Here is a 10094-nt window from a genome sequence, read left to right as displayed (position 1 = left end):
TGTTTTCCTGAGACCCTCTAACCTAAAAATGCACCCCAGCCGCCCCCACTACCCGTGTAGTGGACTCCTGACCTATTAAGCGGAATCCAGAAACCCACTACCCTATGGCACAAGTCAAGGACTCTGAGGCCTGCACAGTAAGATAACCACCCAAGCCTATGATTCATACCTTTCACTCGGCTCTGCACCGAAGGACCACAGTCGGTTCTGTCGATGATGGTGCAGATTATGAGCTCCGCCTTAAACTCGCTTAACCATATCCGCTAAACAAAACCAGAGAGAATCTCCTCCAATCCAAAGCGACACACGCCATTGGCACCGACTGGAGCCACCACCTGCTGTTGGCTGCACCCTGTACTCTTCATGGCATCCGGAACACTCTTTACAAATCAGGAATGACTCCCCCACCTTGTGCACACTGCCGTCCTTCCCCTCCTTGGCAGCCATGTTATTAAGGGGGCCCAATTACTCGCCTATTATTGGAGTTCCGAACTACCAGCAAACTCACCTTCTGTGAACGCCCAGAATTTGCGTTCCAAGAAGCTTCCTCTGGAGGCCCTACGATCGGCCCCTCGCAAAGTCGTTGGCTGCCTGCCAGGCTTTGGAATGATCTCTCAGTCGACCACAGGTGAGGGATCAACCTCAGCGCTGTAGACCAACATAAATTTAGGCTAATGGCACCAGTGCTGCTCAGAAATCTGCAGTCTGAGAAGACAATTCACAAATGCAAGGGGAAAAGACACAACAATGCTGTAAGCGAATATCAGAGACTTATCTATTATAAAGAACGTTCCTAGATGTAGAAAGCGACCGAAATTGTTAATTCTACTTACGATGTTTTAAAAGAATTAACTGATATGGTAAAATAAACCAAGTCTGCTTTTCTTCATGGTTACGTGACGTTACCTATATATCTGTTTTGTATTTTTATTCGTCCATGCCTTTCGTTTAAGCACTCACTCAAGCTAAACAGGTCTCTGCTGCCAAGTCATTATCACTTGTCATCGATGAAGGGTGAAAAACAAAGGAAAGGGTATTCACTTTCTTTTGCCTGATGGCGGATTTAAGGAGTGGGGATGCATAGCAAAAGCGCATTCTTACGCAACTTTGGTAAAAATAAACGTACGTTTATACCGTAACAGCGTTGCGTACGTGGATTAGGACTCTTGAATCATATTGATCTACTAAGAAGGGCAACCAAATCAGCATCCGCTGAAAAGTGGATAGTAGCCCGAGGAGATTTATTTTTACTTTCCAGACATTAATGCAGAATCTAGAAAATTCGAAGCCCAAGGGCCAGGTACAATCGAGTCTGCACAATTCGAAGGATGTAAGAAAAAGTTAGAATAATGAATTCTATTTAACTCGCCTTTATTCCAGATGGAATCAGGAAAAATCGAAATAAAATTTCGACTTTTTTTCTATTGTATTCCCAGTTTTCTTACATGTTATTTCCTTTTGTATTTGAAACGGAAGGCACGCACAAATCTTCAAAAATACATAAATTCAGCTTCATTCATTTTTCAATACTGAACAAACTGTTACGAATGGATGCATTTTGTGAACTAAATTTCTTATAAACCACCTTATGCCTTTGGATTTAGCGTGTCACTTCTTATTTGTATCTGAGACTTCGGTTCCCAGACTAACCGTTAATGATTTAGCGTTCCGTTAAGCTATAACCTCCGACAAATACCCTTGCTACCCTGCACTGAGTAAGCCAATTCCATAAGCTTTCAGCAAGAGGCGGGAACTCGCCTCGCCGGTCTGCTTGCTCCCGCCTTTTAACAATTATCAGCAACATTATCTTTCTGCTCGATGATCGTTTGCAGCATGGATAGTGGAATCCCGAAACAATTCGTCACCTACTACTTCTCGAAGCATTCCACAGCGTCGAAACTCGTTTCTGTTTTACGAAAGTCGAAAACTTCCTGGAAGGTATTCTGACGTGAAAACGTCTAGTTTCTCCTTGGTCGGAGTTTCTTATATGACAAAATGGCGTCAGATTTGAATCACTATTAATTACGAGACCGACAGTGCGCAAACAAAGGTTAAGTCCACGTGGTTGTCGCTTATTGCCTGTGTTGGCATATGCGGGTCATTGTTAGGAATCATCTTTGTGAAAAGTTGTAAACTGGTGTAGCTGTAAGCTAGGATTCTCATTCGTGTGTCATTGCGATGAACAGCTTAGGGAGCGCCGCTAGGAGGAATGGAAAATAAAAATATTCGCTGGAATATAAACGAAAATCTATATATTGAGTTTAAACCTACGACACACAGGAAGAGTTCGTCTCAGGACTTGTAAATATGCTCTAAATTACAGAAAACGCGAGAAAAGCCTAAAAAGGGCAGCGCTGAGAGAAGGCGACAGCTCCCTCAGAGTCGGAAAAAAAGGAAGAAATTGCGCAACGCGATAACGTACCCAAAGGCTATATCGTACCCCAGCCACTGAAAAGTCCAAAATTGTGAGTGTGACCACTGTGATAAAGATATTGATAACTAAATTTCATATTAATATGAAACACATGTTACGATTTTATCCCGACGTTTTCACGAAAACTCTACGGCCCAGACCTGAACTGCACACACAGAAATTTATTTGCAACGGATTAATAATATGCTGTGGTATTTCATGCATTGTTAAAACAACTGATGAAACAGAATTATCTGGTGTAAGCTAGGCGTTGACTTGTAATTACAGAATGTCTGCGGGTCGCTCTGTTATGACAGTCGACTCGATTAGTGAAGAAGTTGCTTCGGTTTTCTCGAGGCATTTGGGAACAGGTTGAAACAAACGATTAACAACCGTCGACTGCATACAGTCGCAAAGGCTGATTTCAAATGTCTTTGGTAACTGTAAAGCTACTTCACCTGGGTAGGGGGGACAGCTACTAGTCGGAGGTAAACACTTCCCCCTCATAGCGTTCTAATGTTGCCGGCTACACTATGCCACTCAGCGTCCGATGTAAACACAGCCGACAACAGGAAGTGTGACAGGACTACCAGACCGAGTTCAGAGCAGGAAACGGCCGGGGTCCCCGGTGGTCTAGTGGTAAGGGGGTCTGGAACGTTCCAGCGCCTCGGCTGGGGCTATTCGCCCCAGCCGGGCCGGGGTTCAATCCCCGGCCGGCGCTGGAATTTTCAGATTTCCGAACACTAGCCTCCACCTCTGCCCTGGCATGTGGCGCATGCCGGGCACCCCCGTGGGGTCCGTGCTTCGGATCCCACGTGGAGCTCACTCCCACACTACAAAATATACCTCATTATGCTGCTGCAATCACTTATTTTAAATTTTAAGGATTACAACAATGAAATAATATCCTTACTAAAAAAACTAATACGTTTTATTTTCGTTTTTGTTCTAAATGCTGCTAAGATAACTACAAGAAATTGGAAGCTGTTTTGGTACTTAATAATCAGTAATTCGAAAAATAAATTTGGCTATAATACTGATACATATATTACATATTTACTTAGTACATTCTCAGTGCAGGAACAGGATAAATTGTTTCAATGTCAAAAGAAATGCAAAATATTATATCAAATTTTTTTTAATTATTCGAGAGTCAAAATGAGATTATGATATGACACAGGTCACTAATGAGGTACTCTCTTTCTTTGTATGAAAGAGGATAATTATCCTGGTTTTATGTGAGCTGAATGTTAAATTAAACAGATAACATTTAACATTTAAAAAACGAATTTCTTGACGATTTTACTGACAGGTCTACATGTTTCATATTATATTTCTGACGGTAGTTAGCTGACATCCTCTCAGGCTCAGCTTTATATGAAAGTATCTTGCAGGTCAGAAAATAAATTTTATTACTACCTCTACAGATTCAGTTGGTCTATTGTTGTTGTACTATTGTTGCATTGCGAGAGAGAGACTGCTACTATAGCTGTTTTCTTTTTCTATTAAATTCCGTGATATATCTCCATTCTAAATGCTAAAAATCGTGGATAAAACTTTTAGCAATACTATTTCCTTTTCACCACATCGCTGCTAGGTGTCGCTACTGGTCCCTCACACAGTCAGTTGTCTGTAGCGCAGGGCTTCGCTACCAGTGGACTCTAGCGGAGCTGGCGACGACTCACTCTGCTGGGATTTGCTGCTTCATTCCTGAACGAGTACGCCGGCTGAACTACCCGCTAAATCCTCACACTAAACGAGAAGCGTAATAGCACCAATACCAAATAAGGCAACTCGTGGTCAGTGCGAATATTTTCAAACCACCACTATGATAACTCCTAGTTGAAAATACTGATACAAACTATTTGCAGAGGAATGGAGCACCTTACAGAAGCTGATTTAGAGGAAAATTAATTTGGAGGGAACAGCACCCATATTTATAACATCTTTTGATACAGAAAAAACTTTTGACGATGTTGACCAGAATATACAGTTTGAATTTAAGATGCAACCAGGAATAAAATATAGCGAGCGAAGCATTACTTAGAACTCCACCAGAAACGAGAAAGCAGCTGTACGAGTTGAAGGACATGAAAGAAAGGAAATACGTGACAAGTGAGTGAGACAGGATTCTAGTCCATTCCCTGATGTTATTCATTCTTTATACAGGGTGTTTCACAAATCATGCATCACACTACTCAGGGCTGTTCAGGGGACGTAACTGATGAAGTTTTACATAGGAATCTACTTCTGAAAACGTCATCCAGCGACGCTACAGAGCGTCAAAGTTATAGATACCGGTGCCTAAAAAAATAGAGGGATCCCACGAAGATGTTACAACCTTTCTAAGATGATGCAGATGGAAAAATGCATAAATTTGAGATTATGTCCTTGTACCGGAAAATTATAACAGAGAACCTTTCTGTTACCTCAGTATGTACCGTTATCGTTGTTGCTAAGATGTAGGACAGGAAACTTTCAGGTGTGGTGGTACGGAACGAGAGAAGAAAACAATGTGCAGTACACATAGGCTGTTACATGCATACATCAGGAACCATGAGCACTTGTTCATCTTCGCTAGCGTTCTTTGTAGGAACTATATCGCTTCTGTCCGATATTTTGAGAATGATACAATTATTTTTTCCTAAAACCTAGCAGCTGAATAGTGCTTGAAACGATATAAATGGTACTTATGATTTATGGTATGGAGACAGAAACGGTAGTTCACTTTAATGATAACAATATACAGCAAAATTCAGTAATGTTTCTGCAAAATGCCATAACACCCAAATCCTGAAACATAATCGGATATTTCGAATGTGGTACGACACCAGCTGTACAGTTTACTGGACAGATACAGAGTTTTCCGAAATTCTAGCACTTTTAGAGGGAACTAAGCGACAATATTTTTAATTTGAACCCCGTACGGAAACGTATACTTTCCGTGCTACAGCCGTTTGAATACATGTTTGCTAGGTGGGTATGCAACAGGGTAGCCATCGTGGGATGGCGGAAGGGGTGGGGGAAGATGCTTACGTCGGATGTCATTCACCGTCAGCCCTGCCACTCTGACAAGGCTCGTGCGTCACTCAAGTGTCTGTCAGTATTAGAGCAATATTGCGGAGTGCACTTTTGCCGAATACACCGATATGATCCTACTGTATGGCGAAGTTCGTCGCCTTTATCAAGCTCGTTCTCAGCAGCGTCCAACTTCACGGCATACGCTTTTCGCCACAACTGCGCAACGACTTTGAGATAATGGTGCGTTCACCGTCAGCACGGGTGACTGCAGTGCTACAAAGAGACGCAGCGCACCTAAGTTTCAAAAGGCCGTATTGTAAAGAAGAGTGTTTCTGAAAACTTATCAAGTTTCCTTTCAATGAGTGGAATTGTGGAACTATCGATGTACTGGGTCACAGCTAATGACTTACTTGTACAAGTGGTCGCGTTACTAACATGTTTTCCGACGGCTGTAGCGAGGAAACGGTGCGTTACAGGAGATGGGTTCCAATTCAGAATACGAGTATTGTGTACTCATTCCCCATCTACACTAGGAGTTTGTAACGGGAATTTCGGAACATCGTGCATGTTTCCGGTATATTGTACAGTTGTTGTTCCACCATAATAGAAATTTCGAATACATTTCATAATTTCTGAGAGCTCATCAGGCGCGACTACCGTGTCCGCAGTATAAAACCCAGGGGGCGTCTTGCGTACGGGGGCTCTGACGCCCACGAGAACAACTGTAGGTAGAGAGCGCAACACGGCTTCTTTGATGGACTTTTCACTCTAATGCTGCCAGATGTGACTATTTTTAGAGGTATCTTGAACCGCCTCGCACCAGCTTTAAGCTCAATGCCGAATGTCCCAAATTTTGGCCACTGCTAACATTCTGAAATACACTATCCGATCAAAAGTATCCAGACACCTGGTAGTGGACTTCAATATGCGGTATGACCACCTTTTGCCATTACGAGGGGTTAACCTCTGCTGGGAACGCTTTCAATGTAGACGATATTTTATGCATCACACATGTTGAGAGTTTCATCTGTATGTACGTACGTGACAATACACTGGCCAACAAGATCTCCACCTCTCTCCCCAATTTTGGAGCTATATGAGATTCTCCTTGCAACCAGGTCGAGATTTTGACGATGTAACAAATCAATTGAACTGAATATGGTACGACATCCGTCAGGAGGACATCCACCAACTTTATCAATGAAGATCAAATCGAATAGCTGCTTCCTTAAGGGCCAGAGGTGGACCAACGCGTTATGACTTTCTCCTGAATGAGTCACCCAATTTAATAGCAATTGTTATCATTTGTTTGCCTTTACACGTACATCACATCTAACGATTTCCTTCATACTGGGATAATTTATTGGTGGTACTGTTTAGAGTGTAAATATGCAGGGTGTATCAAAAAGGATCAACCGATTTTTTAAAAAAAAGTAACTATTATGTTATTCGACATATGTGCGTGAATAGCGTACTGCTGGAAAGAGCAAACCCTACGGCTTTACATGGTTACCGCTTGGCAGCAGCACTGTCCGACCATTTCAGTCCTAGTAAAAATGGTGTCGCGGCGTCAGGAAGCGTTTTGTGTTCTGCATTTTGCGCAGTGTGGGCAGTAATAAGTGTTCGACGTGACTTTCGTACAAGGTACGATGATGATCCTCCTACAGCACAGAGCATTAGATGATGGCATCAACGATTAAGAAAAAGAGAAAGTTTGCGGAAAGGCGAATCGCCGGGCCGTCCCCGAATGCCTGACACAGACGTCAAACGCATCCGCCACAGTTTCACGAGGGGTCCGCAGAAAACCGTTCGCCGTGCAGCTCGACAGCTCAGCACGTCCCCGATGTCCGTCTGGCGTCTCTGTGTCGACGTTTATGCATCAAATAATGTTAAATTCAGCTAATGCGAGCTGTTCGTGAGGGCGATAACATCGTGTGAAGTTCCATAATTTCACTCTTGTCAAGGTGGAGGATGGCCGTTTTCTCCCACAGTTAGTGTTTAGTGACGAGGCAACACTCCATTTACACAGAGAGGTGAACTGTCATAATGTGACAATATGAGGTACGGGACAACCACATGAAGGTGTACAACATAAAATAGACTCTCCTAAATTTAATGTATTTTGTACAGTTTAGAAGGAAAATGTGTATGATTCATATTTCTTTGCCGGAAACACTGTTACAGTAAGCATATATCTCGATATGCCTGAAAACTTTCTCTTCCCACAGTTTGATTCGAACGACCTCATTTTCCAATGCGATGGGGCACCGCGACAGTGGCATCTGGAAGTGTGGGAATTTCTAAATCAAACGATTGCTGAACGATGGATCGTTCACACTGGACTAAATCACTCACCCTTAGACTACTAGACTCCAAGGTCACCGCACCCGACTATATGTGATTATATATGTATGGTTTTGTAAGAGACTCTTTATGTACCTACATTACCAACAGCAATAAATGAACTGAGACATCGCGTAACAGCACCTGTGGAAATTGTAACTCCAGACATGCTTGCTGCAGTGTTGGTACAATTTGAACACCGCATTGACATGTTCAGTGCATCTCAACGATGCATATTGAACACCAATGAAAAGGATGAAAATAACTTTTTTAGTTTTCGTACATCAAAGGACAAAATTCATTGTATTCATTGTATATGTTTCTTAGTTCCAGAAATATAGACGGCCCAGGTCGGATGATTGTTTTTGATACACCAGGTATAGATAATGCACTTCAAAACCTCCCAATAATTAGGCCACTACCAAGATGGGAGACAATAAGTAGTCACACATGCGTCTTTGCATGTGTTGGATAAAAAGTGGTAGCACAATGCCATAACATGACGGATGTGAGTCATTCGGTACGCACACTTTCTGTTGCTGACAGATGGTGGGCTGAAGTAGTAAAGTCAGCAGCACAAGTCCTGTTTGAGTCAGTTGCAGTGTGTACTCTCTCAGAGTTGGAGAGGCTAGCTCGAGTGCCTTAATAGTATGTTTGGGAAACACGAAAAACGTGCTTGGGTCCAGACTGGAAGGGCACGTGGTCGGAGCGCGCAACAATCTTTCCTTCCAGCGCTGCATTCTACCAACTTACACGACGCCAAACGACGAGCCCTGTGCAGGAGCACCGCATACGTGGCAGCGGGACATACTGGGACATCTACCGTATTCATCCGGTAGAGTCCCCCCAATTATGGCCTGATCACCCAAATGAACGAAGTATTTCGTGGCACGTCTTACAGCAAATGATAAGACACCATATGGCGGTCCTAGCGAGACATCATCACAGATGGATGCACTGACAGTGTATGACATCTTTCATGTGGGTGTGGAAAGTGATCGAGACGCGAGACGGAAATGTGATAAAGTGAATTTTAGTCAATGAAGACTGACATGAATTATAGCCAAACTGCCACTACTTTTCATTCACCTCCATGTAATTACCATACCCGTTTATTTTTACTCATAAAAATTTGTCAGTAATCTTGTATGAAATGTTTTCACAATTTTGGTTTGTTTTCTAGATGTATAGCAATTCGGTAAGAAAAATGGAAGAGTTTGATTTTTACTTACAATACTGCTCTGGCTGCACATTTTTCTGGGATCGGAACTGATGCCCTTAGCGTGAATGTACTTTGGCTTGCACCACAGCACATTTACTTGATGCAAAATATGACGAAATACTCTGCCAATACAGTTCGATTACCGTCTCGTAACTGTTGGACCTGGTGATCTACCGGCACAGCGCGTGCCTGCAAATCGAGAATCTCGGGATCGAATCCCAGATGAACAAATAAATTTTTCTGTCTGCTTTTAATACAGCCTTCACCTCTCAATGATATGAGGAGTCGGTAGAAACAACATGTGGTGCGGATTCCACGTTAAACTGCCGATTCCCTTTCCCCGGTTGGACAACTGGAGTACGTTAATGATAAGCATGTCTTCAAAGTGCCGTCCAATTGAAAGACTTAAACGAGGGCACTGAAATACGCGAAATTTATTATTATTACACTGTCCAGTCGCAGTAATCTGACCACGTGTTAAAATACCGAATAAACACCTTCTGCAGCACGAGACGCACAGGAATAGAGTCAATGATGTAACGACAGTCATAAGAAGCCATTCCTACCCCAGTACTTGTCATGCTGCGATAGAATTCTATCGATTGAGGATCCGTGGCACAAACTACTCGATCGAGGTGACCTTTCAGATTCTCGATTGGGTTTAAAGGCGGAAAATTTGGTGGTGAGGGCAGTACGGTAAATTCATCCTAGAGCTTTCAGAACCACGCACATACACTGCGAGCTATGTTACACGTGCATCTAGGTGTGCATATGGTCCCCAAGGATAGGTGCGTACTAGGGTTGATCCATTGTGCCTTTCAGAACAACGAGATCACCCAGGGAGTGCCACGAAAACATTGCCCACACCATAACACTCCCTCAGGGTTGTAGGGCGTTTGCTTTCAATCTGTCCGATGGAGCACAAAATGTGATGAATATGGAGAGGCCACCTGTAGCACTCAGTGGACTTTCAGTTGTGGTACCGGCGTGCAAATGCAAGCTTTCAACGCCAATGAAGAGCAGTCAGCGTGGGTGCAGGGACCAGGTGCCCACTGCGGAAGCCCATAAGTTATTGAGGAAACATTGGTGGCAGCC

The sequence above is a fragment of the Schistocerca gregaria genome, unplaced genomic scaffold (genome assembly GCF_023897955.1).
Source record: "Schistocerca gregaria isolate iqSchGreg1 unplaced genomic scaffold, iqSchGreg1.2 ptg000224l, whole genome shotgun sequence".
NCBI lineage: Eukaryota > Metazoa > Arthropoda > Insecta > Orthoptera > Acrididae > Schistocerca > Schistocerca gregaria.
This window is presented reverse-complemented; position numbering follows the sequence as displayed.